We start from the raw sequence: 15,130 nt of genomic DNA, 5'->3' as shown, positions 1-15,130 counted from the left end.
CCAAATGTTTAATGGTAACATCAGGGGAGATATCCCAAATGCTCCCTCTTGGAGGAAAGGGGAGGCTTTCTCAACAATTGATTACCTTTTCGGCTCGGAAGGCATTTTTGAGACATGTCTTGACTTTCAGTTAGGGGGAGGGCAACATTGACGATTATGTAATGTTAAGTTCAAGTCTACGGTTAGAGGGGGATCCTGATGCAGTGTTCTATGATCAAGAGCTGTCTATGAATGGAGCTGGTAATGCTGTAAGAAAATTTCAAAGGGGGGTAAAGTGTTAAACACTGAACTGAGGACTTTGGCTCACCAACTTTGACCAACAACTATCAAACTTGTGTAACCCATGTGATTTCTCTCTTTTCTTATCTAATGTGGCCCCAAAAGAATCAAACGTCCAGAAACTACATGGGATTTTCAAACATCCTTTTGATGTGGATATAATGGTTAAAAAAAAGCAACTCAGAACTCAAAGAGGTTGGTTAAAGAGACATTGTCAAGATATCGTTCAGCTTAAGGAGGGTCTGAGATTGCTTAACAACTGAGTGAGAGCTCATCGGGGTCTTATGTTCCAGCAAGATGGGGAGAAAATGCTAGCTGCCCTCTCCCGGGGAAACTCAAGAAATGTGTGGGCTTTGGTTGGAATCAATGGAATAAGTTGCTCGCAAAAACAGGATGTGGTTATCCAAGAACAGGTGTGGTGTGCTCATTTTGCAGGGGTCTATGATTGCCTGAATACTAGTCTGGGGGAGAGAATAAAACTAGGTAATTGGTTCCTGGACTTTTCAGCCGCAGATCTAGAAATGCTGATATGGAAATCTTCAGCATCTAGAGCTGTGGGGCCGAACGGCCTGAGCAACTCAATCTTAAAAATGGATCCACCTCTGTGGGCAAGGGTCCTAAAAAAACGATTCGATAACATAGTCCTGTGGAAGACTTTTCCTGACTCTTGGAAAAACTGGATAGTTATTCCCATTTATAAAGAGGGGACAGATTGTTAGCAGCCAACTACTGGCCAATCTCCCTATTGGATGCCGACAGCAACATTTTTGCTGGTCTCATCCTAGGGGAATTGGAAATTTGGCCAAAAAAAGATGGTATTATACCAAGGCAGCAATCAGGTTTTAGAAAGGGTCTTTTAACCTCACTTAATGGGCCGGTATTGAGTTGTTTGACAGCGCCATCGTTCCTAAAAGGGGGTCCTCCACTGTATGGGGCATGGCTGGACCTCTCACAAGCATTTGACACTATTGATAGGAATCTGCTATGGAGAAAACTAGATGCCAGGGGTATTCCTCCCAATTTACTAGCGATCCTGATAGAACTCCATTCTAATAACTTTATGCGGGTAAGACTGACTAAAGCAGGCCTACTCACAAATCCGATCAGGATACAGAGAGGGGTTTGTCAGGGATGTCTACTAGGTAATTTTCTGTTTATCCTGTTTATGGCAGACCTAGCGGGGTGGTTGAAAGATATAGGACTAATATCCCCCGTAATTGGAAACTCAAGAATTAATTGGTTGGCATATGCAGATGACGTTGTAGTCCTGGATCACTCTCAGGTAGGGCTGCAAAGTCTTCTGTCGGGAATAGAAAACTACGCACGAAATAATAGTCTCACCATGAATCCTTTAAAATCTAAGATTCTAAGATTTAAACAAACAAGGAGGTTGGTGAAGCACTATGTTTGGAGTCTGGACCAATTATCAATTGAAATGGTTGCGGAATCGACATACTTGGGAGCAACAATAAGCTCTTTTCCAACAAAAGGCGATTTGTTACGATCAATTGAACTAAAAATGGTAAAGTTGGGAGTGCAAATGAAAAAAATCAAGACTCAATTTTGTAAATTCTCGATTCTTCCTCTAGTGAGATTCTATATAGGCAAGGTTGTTCCGATAGTTCTTTTTGGTCTAGACTATAATTGTTTAGCTCTGGATATTGAATGGGACACAATCGAAGCTAAACTATGGAAACGCACATTGGGGTTACCGGACTATGTCCCAATAGTTGCCCTTAGGTATGAATTAGGTCTTGCCTCACTCCAATGTGAGGCTCCAATGGAAATGGCTAAACCTTTATAGAGTGGTCTTAGATCCTCCCAAAAACTCTTTATTTGAGGAAGTAGCGCAAGAGCTGAAATTGGGTGAAAATGGTTTCCTGAATAAATTCCAGCAAAGATGCTCAGAAATATTAGCAAAAGCAGGTTGTGATACTGACCTTCTTCTGGGTAATCTGAAACAGGGTGAAGGAGAAGATGAAACAGCGTGACTGGATTGATACTATGGATAGTATGAGGAGAGCAAAGAGATCTGCCTCGTTTACACTGACTGATAAACGATTATCAATGCTTCCTGCCCATCTAAAACTATAAAAATGTCCAGATCTGCGGCTGGGTTTAGCTATTCTTAGATTTAGTCTAAATCTACTCCTGACCCTTGAGTTTCAGGCGACAAGGGATAATGAAGGGAAAATATTCCCGAGTTGTGATAAGTGTGATAATACCATCAATCAGACATCCAAACACTTATTGATAGATTGTCCAGGCACTTGGAGCATGAGGGCAAGAAGATTTGGTAGGTTTGTCCATCATCCGTTATGGTTAAATACCATTGAATTTTGGAGGAGATTATCTGCATGTCATGAGTCCGCTCTGTCAATGGAACTTGTTAGAGCTATGAGGGAACTTAATTTGATTAATGATTAAGTTGAAAGTAGGAGAGAGGAGGGGAAGGTGATTGGGTGTCACAGGGGGACGGACTAGTTTCTCCCATTTTGAAGTTTCTCTTTGATGTTGTGTTTAAATGAGAAATGTATTTAAATGTAGTCTCTATGAGACCAAAGAGTTTTATTGTGGAAGAAATATGTGTTTTCCTGTTCGCTTCTACTCCTTCTGTTTTTCTCTTTGGTACTGTTCTTTTATATTTTAAGTCTGTGCTGAAATTACTTTTTTTTTTAAATGTAATATCTTAGGAATTTGAATGTTTTTGATCCTTTCAAGGTTGTAATTTTATTTCATTGTATGTTTGTTCGTGAATATGTGTTTAAAGTCAAATGTTGGCTATGGCACGATAACATTAAAAAATAAATAAATAAATTAAAACAAAGTTTCCAATCCTGGGAGAGGGTGTGGTATTTTTGAATGTACATGTGAGTTGTGTAGTGTGGGCCAGTTGGGTTAGGACAGGCGGTGGAGAAGGGAGTCTGAGAGACCAGAGGAGGAGAAAGGAGTGCAGAGGCATCAGTGAGAGGGGGGTCTGTGGAGTGTTTGTGTTTGGGGTAGAGTGTGTGTGAACTAGCAATAGAATATAAAATAGTAGTAATTGGGAGTGGTGGAAGTAGCAGGAAATGGTAGTTGGTAGCAGTGAACGGTAGTTAGTTGCAGTGAACATATTGAAAGTGACAGTAGCAGGAGAGGGTTTGTGAGAGTAGTAAAAACAGGGGAGAGAGATAGTGGTGGTAGTGCGGAAGTAGTTGTAACAGTAGAGGGGGAGTAGAAGGTGAAGTATTAGTGAGGAGGAAGAGAGGCGATAGTATCAGAAGTATTGGTAATTGAAGCCGTAAAAGAAAACAGGGATATTTGCATACCAACAAAACTTTGCAAGTGAAACATATATAAACCTTCACCATGATACTATGTGCAGTTTAAGAAAAAGTCATGGATCTGCACACACAATTATTTTGAAGTTAGCACAACATTGTTTGCAACATCCCTTACCCTATTTCTGTTGGGTAGGATTATACAAGTGCTCAGTGAAACTATTATTCTACAGCAGAGTTACCATATCATTTGTTAAGGTCTGTGCCCAATGCAACTCTGAAAATCTGAAAAGGATGCAGATTGTGTGAAAGGCATTGCAGCTATTTAAATGTCTGCTGCCCTAATGCCATGTATGTGTAGTGCCAGGCATGTCTCATACCCATATTCTCTTGCAGACAACATAAATGGTATTACAATGTTGCTCTCCACCAATAAGGTATTGGTAGCAATGCTAATGTAAGAGAGGCTGAGCATGACATATGCCTACTCAAAATCTGTAACCGGCAAATTAATATTTGAGTTAATAATGGGTTCATTTGCAAGGGTACCACTTCAAAGCACCTGTGTGACATATGCACAAAGAATAGGAAGCCAAAGATGAGGTTACACATCCATGTAGCCTCTTTACTTAGTCAGTATCCAATATTTGAGGTGCCAGTTGGGTTACATACCGTGGGTTATGCTTTTGATAAGGCACCACAAGTAACTGACATTCTGGTGATTGAGTGTTATTCATGTTACAACAAGCATAAAACAAGTGGAAGTACGCACACATCTGGTAACCTTTTGCAGAGCCAAGGTAACCAGATTCAAGGTTGTCTGCTAACAGCTAAATGTAGCCTTGGGTGGAAATTAGTCACAAGGTATAAATGTGGTAGAGTAAAGTATAAGATTCATCGTTGGGGAGGAAAGGTTATTTGGTTAATGTATGTAGGCACATCTTTCTTTGTTAGATCTTCTGTGCGTGGAGGCAAGATGTTCATATTCATTTTTAACTACTTGAGGGTTTATTCTGTTTTAGGTAATGCTTGCATAATATGGTGATGTAAATAGGCTAGACCAGAATATCGAGACTAGTATGTATAATTTAGGTTTATTTAGTGAGAAACCAAATTGTCGTCAGGTAATTGCTGTGGCTTGGACATTAATTCTTGAGAAGGTGGGAATTGTCTATGTGCGCTGCTAAAACCCTTCTGAGCAGCACCCAGATGGATGCTGGTCAAGCGCGCTTCTCCATGATGGACTGATAATTTTTTTAACCTGTGAAAGCTATAGATATTTAAAAATGCAGACTCGGATGTGATTGTTGAGCACCAGAGCAAAAATGACGTTGGACATGGCTCTGAGGCAAAGTAGAGGATGTCTTACCTTAAACCCCAAAGTGTTTGGGCAGAATTATACATAACGCCAGCGGCTCACAAGCTGCTCCTGTGTGCGTCTGTGCCAAAAAGGTGGGAACCGCAGACTAAGGTAGTACAGAGGGGATCTTCATGCACCGAACAGCAAGCAGGATGAAGCAAGGCGGGCAGCCCAACACTCGAGCCCCCAGTGCGGACCTGCATGGAGGAACGCAGTAGGGAAGGCGGAACTGCGGATCCAGCACATGGAGTGTTTATTAAAATCGGCACTAACGTACAAATGGTGGGTCGCGTAGCTGACAGTGCTTTAAAATTAGGAACATTTTAAGTTTGGGCAAACCAGGCTTGGTTGTGCCTAAGAATAATGGTAACATCTGGAATTATATAGGTTATAGTGGACTGCTGCGTTTACAGGTGTATAATAGGCAATGCCCAAAGCCTCTCTCAAATAACCAGACAAGTATCTATGCTGATACATATGCGCATGTCCTATACCGTAATTACCTTTGATTTCAAAATACAATAGAACTGATAGATTGATGCAGTAAAGAAAACCTTTCTGTATTGTATAATTTGCCAAAATGAACTATGTTCCTGCCTAAACCAAGAAGTGTCTCAACCCCTATCTAGGACCTCTTCAAGGCTATCTTATGGCAATTGTATCAAAGATCATATGCACGCATTCATTGAGTAATATTGCAAAATACCGGTTTAAATAGACGACACAAGTAAACATTGATTGCATAAAAACAAAGCACAATCACGTTATAATCCTTAAATGCAGTAATATCTAATGTAAATACATTTTTCAAAATAATAATCAAATTGTACGTTGCATTATTGAATAGGAAAACGTCTGTAGAAAAAAGGACAGCATGAGAGGTTTGCCCATTTTAGATATTTATAACTCGCCAGCTGCCACTTTCACAAAATGCTCCACCTACCAACCTGGGTACTGATGTGTTAAATACCACAGTTCCAGAAAAGCCAGTAGTCAATTTCTTTGCTAGCCTTGTTGTGCCAACTATTGTAAGCCAGTCGAATATTTTAACACTAGCGGTAATTTTGGCCAACATCCCATCACATCATTTTAGTCCCACCTCTTCTTGTGGTCCTTTACCGTCCATTAGAGCGGCACTTTTAAACATTTGCTCACTCAAAGTATGCTATCAATATACACTATCTCATCGAGGCAGAAAACCTGAATATGATGAGAATTACAGAAACATGTCTTAAAGACTCTAGAGCCCCCAAAATAAGCATGGCAACTCCCTCAGGCTAGATCCTTTTTAGTAAATGCAGGGTGCATGGAATAGGAGGTGGTGTAGCATTCATTGTTAAATCCAACCTATTTTGCTTGTTTGTTTCATTGTTTATAATGCGCATCATACCCTAGAGTAACAGGGCGCAACAGTTACAAGTATATGCAAAGCTTAGTTACACAAAAATGTATACAGTTTACATACAGTTAATAATTACAAGGGTGTATATACAGAAGGTGCTTATTTACAGACATAGTATGCAGGAAAGAATATGCAGGCAATTTCCAGAGGGCATTATATACAGAAAAAAATCAGGTGAACAGAGATAATTACAGGAATACTAGCATAGAAATGAAAGATATATCATATCATATAATAGGTACCTTGGCGGTGGCCGGTCAGTTCTAGCTGTATCCTAAGCAGGGGTTATTAGATTTCAGCCATATGATGGGGTTGGATCTAAACTTGTGGTAAGATTGGTCTGTTCTCAGACTGGGAGGCAGAGAATTCCATAGTTTGGCCGCTTTCACCGGGAAGCTGTTGCCTCCAATTGTGGATCGTTTGAAGCATGGTATGGAGAGCCGATCTCTGTTGGCTAGTCTTGGTGGTCTCATGGAGGTCTGTTTATGGAATCTCTCCGCCAAGTAAATAGGTGCGGCATTGTTGAGAGATTTGTGGGTCAGCGACAGAGTTTTTAGGAGGACTTTGTCGTAGGTTGGGAGCCAGTTTTGTCCACAGATCTCTGAGATGTGGTCTCTTCTAGAGATGCCTAAAGCCGCTCTAAGGGCATTATTTTGTAAGGTTTGGATTCTTTTGATGGTGGCTTTAGTCGATCCTAGGTAAAGGGCATTACAGTAGTACAGGCGCGACAGGGTGAGGGCTCTGGACAGGGTGATGCAACTACTATCAGAGAGAAATGGCTTGACGGTGCATATAAGTTTGCACGTGTAAGCCGTGGAGGATGCTAGGGAGTTGACCTGTTTAGTGAATGAGAGGTTTGAGTCAAGGTAAAAGCCAAGTGTTTTTACCTCGCGTTCTACTTTTATGATGTTGCCATCGATTATAAATGAGGAGTAGTTGGATCCTAGTTTTTTTTTTTAGGTTGGACGGGGTGCCCAGTATAATGAGTTCAGTTTTATCATCATTCAGGCATAGACCATGAGTGGCCATCCATGCCTGGATGACGATATACACTCTATTCACCAAGGCCAAATCCTTTTCATAATCCCCTGAAAGCAGGAGGAGGATCTGGGTATCATCTGCATAGTTAGTGTAGGTGATACCGAGATGATCCAGATCATCGAAAAGGGGCTTAGTGAAAATATTGTAGAGTGTAGGCGAGACGCATGATCCCTGGGGCACCCAGCAGGTGATGGGTATGGGGTCTGCACCTGCTAGCAACGAGAAGACCCTGATTGTTCTGCCATTTAAGAAGGATCTGATCCAGGTGACACCTGCTTTTCTTTAAAACACCCATCAAATGTGCGGGCTGTGATATTTTGCAATTAAAGCTTACATCTAATGCCAACTGTTATTCAAATTTCATACTGACCTACCGGCCCCCTAATGATATGCCAGGGTTAAATGAGGACGTGGTCCATCTTTCAGTCCCATTAAACTAACCTAATTGTTCCACTATCATGCTTGGCGATTTTAAATCGGTGGTTAGACAACCAGATCGACAAGGAAGCCTTGTACTTGAAAAAACATCAACAATCTGTGTTTTTCTATTTCCTCTCCCCGAGGATTCCAAATATCAAGTTATTTATTTGGTCAGATTAGTCAATTGTAGAACGCTCTATTTTTCCTGGCAAACTCTTGAAAGTTCATAATTCTCCCAGGAGAATTATTAATAGGAACCTAAATAAAATAAAGTCTAAGGACTTGAAGTTTTGTTTAGACCTCATTACGTCCTGTACCCCTGATCAAGACACCGCAGAGATGTTGGTGAGTGTTTACAACACTCAGCTAAATGGCCTTTTGGAGAAAGTAGCTCCTTTGAAATCGAAGATTGCCAGGAATAAAGTGAGGCACCAGGAGTGGTTTGAACTACTCTTAACGATCTGAAAAAGAAAAAAAGGCAGATAGAACGGATGTGGGAGACAAACAAAACTTCGAAAAATAAGTTAGTGTGGAAATCATTGCAAACCGCTTACAAGAAACAGATTTATGAGGCTAAGAGGAATTTCTATAACAAACAGATTGAAATGGCAGGAAATGAGACAAAAAAAACGATTTGAGATCTATAGAAAACTGGAGAAACCATCACCCCAGTCTCAATATTTTGTTCCTACTAGTGAGGAATGTTGCAAGGTACAAAAAGCTTTTGCAAATAAAATTAAGATGGCCTGCGCCAAGTTAACAAGCAGCTTGGAGAATTAAACCCTACCAGTGGGACAGGTGCTGAGAAAGGTTTAAGTTACTTACCTGTAACAATTGTTCTCCAGCATGGGTCTGGCATGGATTCACATGCTCATGAATATTCCCTGTCACGCTTGCTAAAAGAAAAAAAAGTTTCATTTCAGTTTAAAACTGAATTTCTCCTCTAAATCAATCACTGTACTCTGGGTCATACTGCACCCATCCAATGACAGTCCTCTCCCTAAGCTCCACCTCTGGTGGCCATCAAGAAGAGACACAGAGGGGACAGAGGGAGGGTTTGCATGTGAATCCATGACAGACTCATGCTGGAGAACAATAGTTACAGTTAAGTAACTTAAACCTTTTCCAGCATGGTGTCTGGCAAAGATTCACATGCTCATGGATACTGATTATAGAGCAGTATGTATAGCCAAAGACAGGAGGTGGGAAGGCTCAACAGAATATCAATATAATACAGGTACACAGATTCCCCAAGTGTTTGTCCACTGAAGGGCAAACCTAACTCCACTGTCTGGGATAGGACAACATCTAATGACCAAAATTGGAGATAGAAAAATACAATATATGACAAATTCAGAGGTGACCCACAGCTTTTCCCCAACTACATCAGGTCCAGGACACAAATTGGAACTGGTAGTCTTCGTCTAAAAATACTATTTTATTTCATTTCATAGATAAATACAAATCTAAAATGTATTCAAAACACCCAAACACTGTTCTCATACACAATCCGAACACAACACATACATCAATATGAATATTAAATAATACTATACTGTGAACATAAAGACAATAAGACACCAACTAACACAATGATCTAATTACTGTGTCTACATAGAAGAACCCAACACGTTTATGTCCTAAACACCGCTATTGGTAAGACATTCATCAGAGGGTATACTGTTCCGCTACTTGTTAAATTTCCGAATTAGTTTGTCTTGGGTGAAGTTCCTTTTTTAAAAAACTATTAAAGAAAACAGAGAGCAAAAGTCACCAAAACAAGTAATATATTAGGAATAAATCCATATATCAATCACAATGATGACATTCAAAAGTAATGCATCGTCATGTACATTTATGAACACACAAACATTATTTTAGCCAAATACCTGCTTTTCATGCACAGTAGAATTGCGGTTAGTGGAAGACAAAATTAATTAGCCATTCTCAATAGGACCTTCACTTCTTTTTCTCAATGCCCCAAAGTGGGTCAGAAAATTAACACTGCGAAGAACAACAACAGCACGACATCTTAAAATCACCTGATCATTAAAAATCCAATAATACATACCAAACCAGAGTCAAAGAGTAAAACCAAAATGCAATAGCTCATACATCAAATAGTGTACGCCAAACAGTATTCAAAACGGTCGAAGGAAAAGGATGTCTTCATTCACCCAACATTCAGTTAAATATCACCAAATTAAACACCCACGTTATGAGTTCTGATTCCTATAGAGCAAAGAAACAGGTTTTCCCTGAGTGACGTCACACAACAGCTATCAAGAATGTCTACAGACCAATGATTCACACACGTGTTTATGTTCATTCAATAGCTTCCTCAATATATTTATCAAAAAAACACACGACATCGAAAACAAACCTCAAATATAGGCATTTCCACCACATTCCGGTAACGCATGTCTATTACCCCTTTCTCGAGGGAGAAACACTCGTTACAATCATCAAAGTCTTTGAAAGCCCAAACGCGATATTACCTCTGCATCTCGCAACAAATGCTCAGCGGAAAACAGAGAACAAATTCAAACAGTGGGCTAAAAAGCAGAAATCTGCGTAAATATTAAAGCGGATGCAGATGTCAATGGTTAGCCGTCAGTGTATTGAGCAACACTGAAGACGGAGCAGAAGTAAAACGTTTTCACAACGGCGGCCAGCATTGACTGGATTTTGCACTTGACAAATCTATGTCCAAGTCACACAGTAAGGACAATAACTAACGTTGCACGCAGTACTACCCTTGAAGCGTGGAAGGACAAGTAAGGCTGCATGCAAGACAGGGTTTGAATCTCCCCATCCCTCCTGGGAGAGGTGATAGCCACAAGGAAAGCTGTCCTCCACAAGAGCAACTTGAGCAGGACCCGATGCAGAGGTTCGGAAGGCGCTCCCAGGAGCTTAGGCAGCACCACATTGAGCTCCCAAGCCGGTGGAGGGACCTTCACTGGAGGAAAAGTCCTGCTAAGTCCCTTGACTCCTTGACGAGTGAGACCACAGCAGAGGTCTGCCTGGATCCTAGTGTACCTGGATATGACGGCGAGATGCACCTTGAAAGGCATGAGCCAGCCCAGCTTTGGCCAAGGAAAGCAAGTATGGCAGATGTTGTGGGGACGTGATCCGCAGCAGAGTAATCTTCTGAGTCCTGCACTACACAGAGAAGCGTTTCCGTTTATGCCATAGCATTTAAAAATTGATGAGGCCGAGGCCCTGGCCCTGGCCCTGGCAAAGATGTCCTTACATTTGTCCGGTAGAGCATAACCCCCAAACTCTAGGGCTGCAGGAGCCAGGCCCTTCAGAGACTCTGGATTGTGATGCAGAATCGCCCCCTCCCCCTCTCTGGCGAGAACGTCCGGGGGACAGTGGTGGCCTGATGGAAGGGGCCACTGACGGACTCAGCATGTCCGGATACTAGATTTGTCTCGGCTACATTGGGGCGACGAGTATCATCCTGCAGTGGCACTGTTGAGTATGTTGATCACACGTAGTAGGAGCGAAAACGGAGGAAACGCGTACAGGAACTGCCCCCCCCCCACCCCACGGGACCACAGGAACGAGGACACATGCTTTTCAGCTGAGGAAACCTGCCGGCGGACCTCTGGCACTTGGTGAACGCTGCTATCACAAAGAGATTGAGCTGGGGCCATCCCCATTTGTCGAACAGAAGATCCACCTGGTCCTGGCAAAGCGCCCTCTCGTGGTAAGAATGCAGTTCCTTGCTGAGCGAGTCTGCAATGGAGATCTTGACTCCCGACAGGTGAAACGGAACGAGGAACAAGCTTTGACGAATGGCCCACTGCCACAAGTTCCTGGGCCTCTTTGGAGAATGCTGTTGAGGGGGTCCGCCCCTCCCAGACTTCACCCCTCCTTGTCCCCCCGATTTCTGGATGTAGAACATGGTTGTGTTGTTGTCTGTGAAGATCCTCACCACCGTGTACTTCAATGACGGCAGAAAAGACTTGAGGGCCTAGAATATGGGCCGAAGTTCCAGGACGTTTATGTGTGGGTCCTTTTTCTCCGGCTGCCAGAGGGCTCAAGCATGCAACTGTCCAGTGTGGGCTCCCCATCCCTCTAGAGAGGCGTCTGTGGTGATATTCTCCTGTTAAGGAGGAACCTGAAACGGAGCTCCCTGGACGAGATGCTGCCAAACACCCCACCACATTGCCCGACGGAATTCCTTGGTGAGGGCGATCTTGTCTGTAAAGTTCCCCGACCTTGCAGACGAAGATGTGCCACCACCAGGGCCAGGCCCTTTGTAAACCCCCTTGGGGACGACTTCAGGCCGAAAGGCAGAGCCTTGAACTGGTAGTGCTGATCCTGAACTACGAATCGTAGGAACTTGCAGTGCTTTTTTGTGAATGGAGATGTTGAAGTAGGTCGTCCTCCAGGTCCAACAACGTCAGAAAATCTCCCTGTTCCAGCTGACTGAGCATGTGCTGCAATGTGACCATCCAGAACTTTGGGGACTAAGTACTTTTTGAGACAACGTAGATCCAGAATTGGCTTCCAACTACCTGTCTTCTTTCGAACTAGAAAGTATCTGGAATATACTTTGGAGCCCCAGAGCCGCTGGGGGCGGGCTCCATTTCCACTTTCTTTAACATGGACCGCACCTCCTGTAGAAGCTGTGGCCCGTATAGGTCTTGCTGCTGATGCCGCTGAATCGGAGGGATACAAGGACACCTGTGTTGGAACTCCAAGGTGTGCCCCGTCCAAGAGTGTCCAGCACCCATCTGTCCGTGGCATCTTTTCCCACATGCAGAATAACTTTGCTAGCTGGCCTCCCCCTGGGGCGCGTAAGTGGGGGCCCGGAGCCACGGTTGGTTCAGACCTGCTTGGGGGAAGGTGTTGTGCCTTGTGGACAGTGTCACCGCTGACATCTGCTGCCTTGAGCACTCCCCCCTGTACGCTATAATCCTTCCTGGCTTTGAGGATCGTCGCTGTTGCAAAGTTACAAGGGAGCGTGCTGTCTCTGTGTCAGTCTTTTTTTTCGCCTGCAAAGGCTTGTCGATGCCGTTCCAAAGCCCCGTCAAACGGCACATCCAGCACCTTAGTCTGAATCCTGCTGGAAGTTTGTAGCCTTCAACCAAACTTGACGGCGCAGAGACACCGCAGCCTCCACCTGGGAAAAACCTATGTCCGCGATATCTACCGCCACTGTGATGGCGTGATCTGAGGCCACGTCCCCTTCCTGAAAGAGTTCCAGAGCCTCCACCTTCTTGCCTTTGGGCAGAAAGTCCAGGATAGGGCCCAGTTTGTACCAGAGTTCCCAGTCATAATGGGACGAAATTGCTAGGGTATTTGCTGCCTTGAGGGTAGAGTCTGCCGTGTAAATTATCTTCTTGCCCATCGCATCCAGCTTCTTCCAGAGGTACCATGGCGGGTTCACCAAACATTTCCCAGCTGCGGCCGTGACCACAGAATCCGGAAAGGGCTTAGACCGTAGGCACCTGGGAGCTGAATCTGGGACCCTGTACTACTTCTCCAATCGTCCCGCTTGGTCGAGTCTGTACTTGGATCTTTCATTAGGGCTAGGCCCTCCTCCCAAATGTCATCCAGGAAAGGAACGGACATGGTCTTTCTCCTCGACTTGCGTCGGTGGTACAGGAAACCCTCCTTCGTTGCCCCGGGAACCAACTGAAACAGTTTCAGGCTCTCAAAATGACCGAATGAAAGGATCCAACTTCGTCCGGAGGGGAGGCCCTAAGGGGCTTGCCCATGTGTGTGGATTCTACCCATCAGCCGCGATTAAATCTTCGTCCTCATCGGCCGGAGTAGCTGTGTCCGTGGTAGAAGTCTTCTCGCGATGAGGTGGCGGTAGAGGAGGGATCAGACGATGCTGAGGACCAGCACCACCGCTTGGACTTCCTCTCCCGAAGGGAATAGTTCACTTTAGAGGTTCTGGAGCCTCCCGTTGAGGTGCAGGCCCAGATGGAGGCATCCTTTGCTGGATTTCGGTGACCAGTGTGTGTAGGGTTGATAGACTGTCCAGAGACACGTCCCTAGGTCAAGGGATAAACTGAGCCAGTGGGATCCGGACTGATAAGTCTCCACTTCCGTACAGTGGACGGAGGTCCTCCTCCCCCAGATCCTCACCCTTCATGGTCTGAGCAGCACCCATCGTGCCTATCTCAGTCTTCGTCGATACTGGAGTAGATCTGCTCCAGTCTATCCTCAGTAGCCTGCCGGTCCACAAACCCGGGAGGCTCCACAGGTGGGACCGTTTCCCTCTCCCTCTCAAGAGGTTGCTGAGTTAAGAGCGGCCGCCTGGTCTTTCCCTGGCCCCGGGTTAGCTTTCTGCTGTTTCCGCAGCCGTATCTCGCCTTGGGGGCAAGGACACCCGCGGAGTGGCCACCACTTCTTTATGGACCCGCTCTCTTTCAGAGCCGTGGTGGACGTCGTCGATTTAGAAACACAAAGTGCTTGTGGTTGCCTTCGTCACTGGTGCCGTCGCCGACTCCGTTGACTTGGCCAGGTGCAAAGCCTTAGCGGCTTCGACGAGTCCTCCCTGGACTTTTCCCTTGTCGGATTATCCGCGGGACAGAGAGTTTGGACGGGGTTAGTGACTTTCTCTTCGAAGCTACTCCTTTAGTTTACAGGCTCACTGTGGAGGATGACAGTGATGGCAAACGCCTTTTGTCCGAATCGGGACCTGCATCACCGGCGGACCCAGTGGAGCTAGTGGAGCAGAGATTGTCCTTCTCTTGGACCGAGGCAAGCGGGGCGTCCTCAAAGGATCTCAACCTCCTCCCGGAGGCAGAACACTCCTCAGAACGGCCGACCCTGGACTTGACCCTGCCCTGAGGCTGCATCAGAGGCCTTGCTCGACTTGAGCCACGCTGACAGTCAGCTGTATCAGCCTTTTTTGGTTTTCTTCGAGAAACCACAACACACCTCACATCCCTCCTCATTGAGGTCCAGATGCAGGCAGTGTAAGCATTTATGGTGCTGATCCTCCACAAAGACGTTTATTAAATCACACTTCGTGCACAGTTTGAAGAGTCTTCAACCTTCCTTCTGCTCAGCCATGCTGAAAGGGCTCGAAGACCCGATGTCGATCTCTGTCCTTCTTCAAAGTCGATAAAGCAAAAACCGGTCAAAATTCGAACTATTTTGTAAAGAATTCATAAAAAACAAAATATTTGCTCGGAGAGCAACTTATGTACTCCAAACACTGAAGCGTGCGGTAAAAATCTTAAGATGGCCACCAGGGGTGGAGTTTAGGGAGAGGGCTGTCATTGGATGTGAGCAGTATGACATAGAGGACAGTAGTTTAGAGGAGAAATACAGATTTAAAGTGAAATTGTTTTTTCTTTAACTGAGGATTCCCAGCCTGACGACAGGGAATATTCATGA

General features: G+C 44.4%; 1 protein-coding gene across 4 annotated transcripts in view; it reads right to left on the bottom strand.

The window, feature by feature from the left end:
* Positions 1–15,130, bottom strand: part of KLHDC2 (kelch domain containing 2) — a 1,007,914-nt gene that overhangs the window by 494,973 nt on the left and 497,811 nt on the right. The window lies entirely within an intron of this gene.

This window comes from Ambystoma mexicanum, chromosome 14, assembly GCF_040938575.1.
Source record: "Ambystoma mexicanum isolate Mex_15411 chromosome 14, UKY_AmexF1_1, whole genome shotgun sequence".
Lineage (NCBI taxonomy): Eukaryota > Metazoa > Chordata > Amphibia > Caudata > Ambystomatidae > Ambystoma > Ambystoma mexicanum.
The sequence above is the reverse complement of the archived record's forward strand: the minus strand, read 5'-3'. Positions and strand labels throughout refer to the sequence as shown.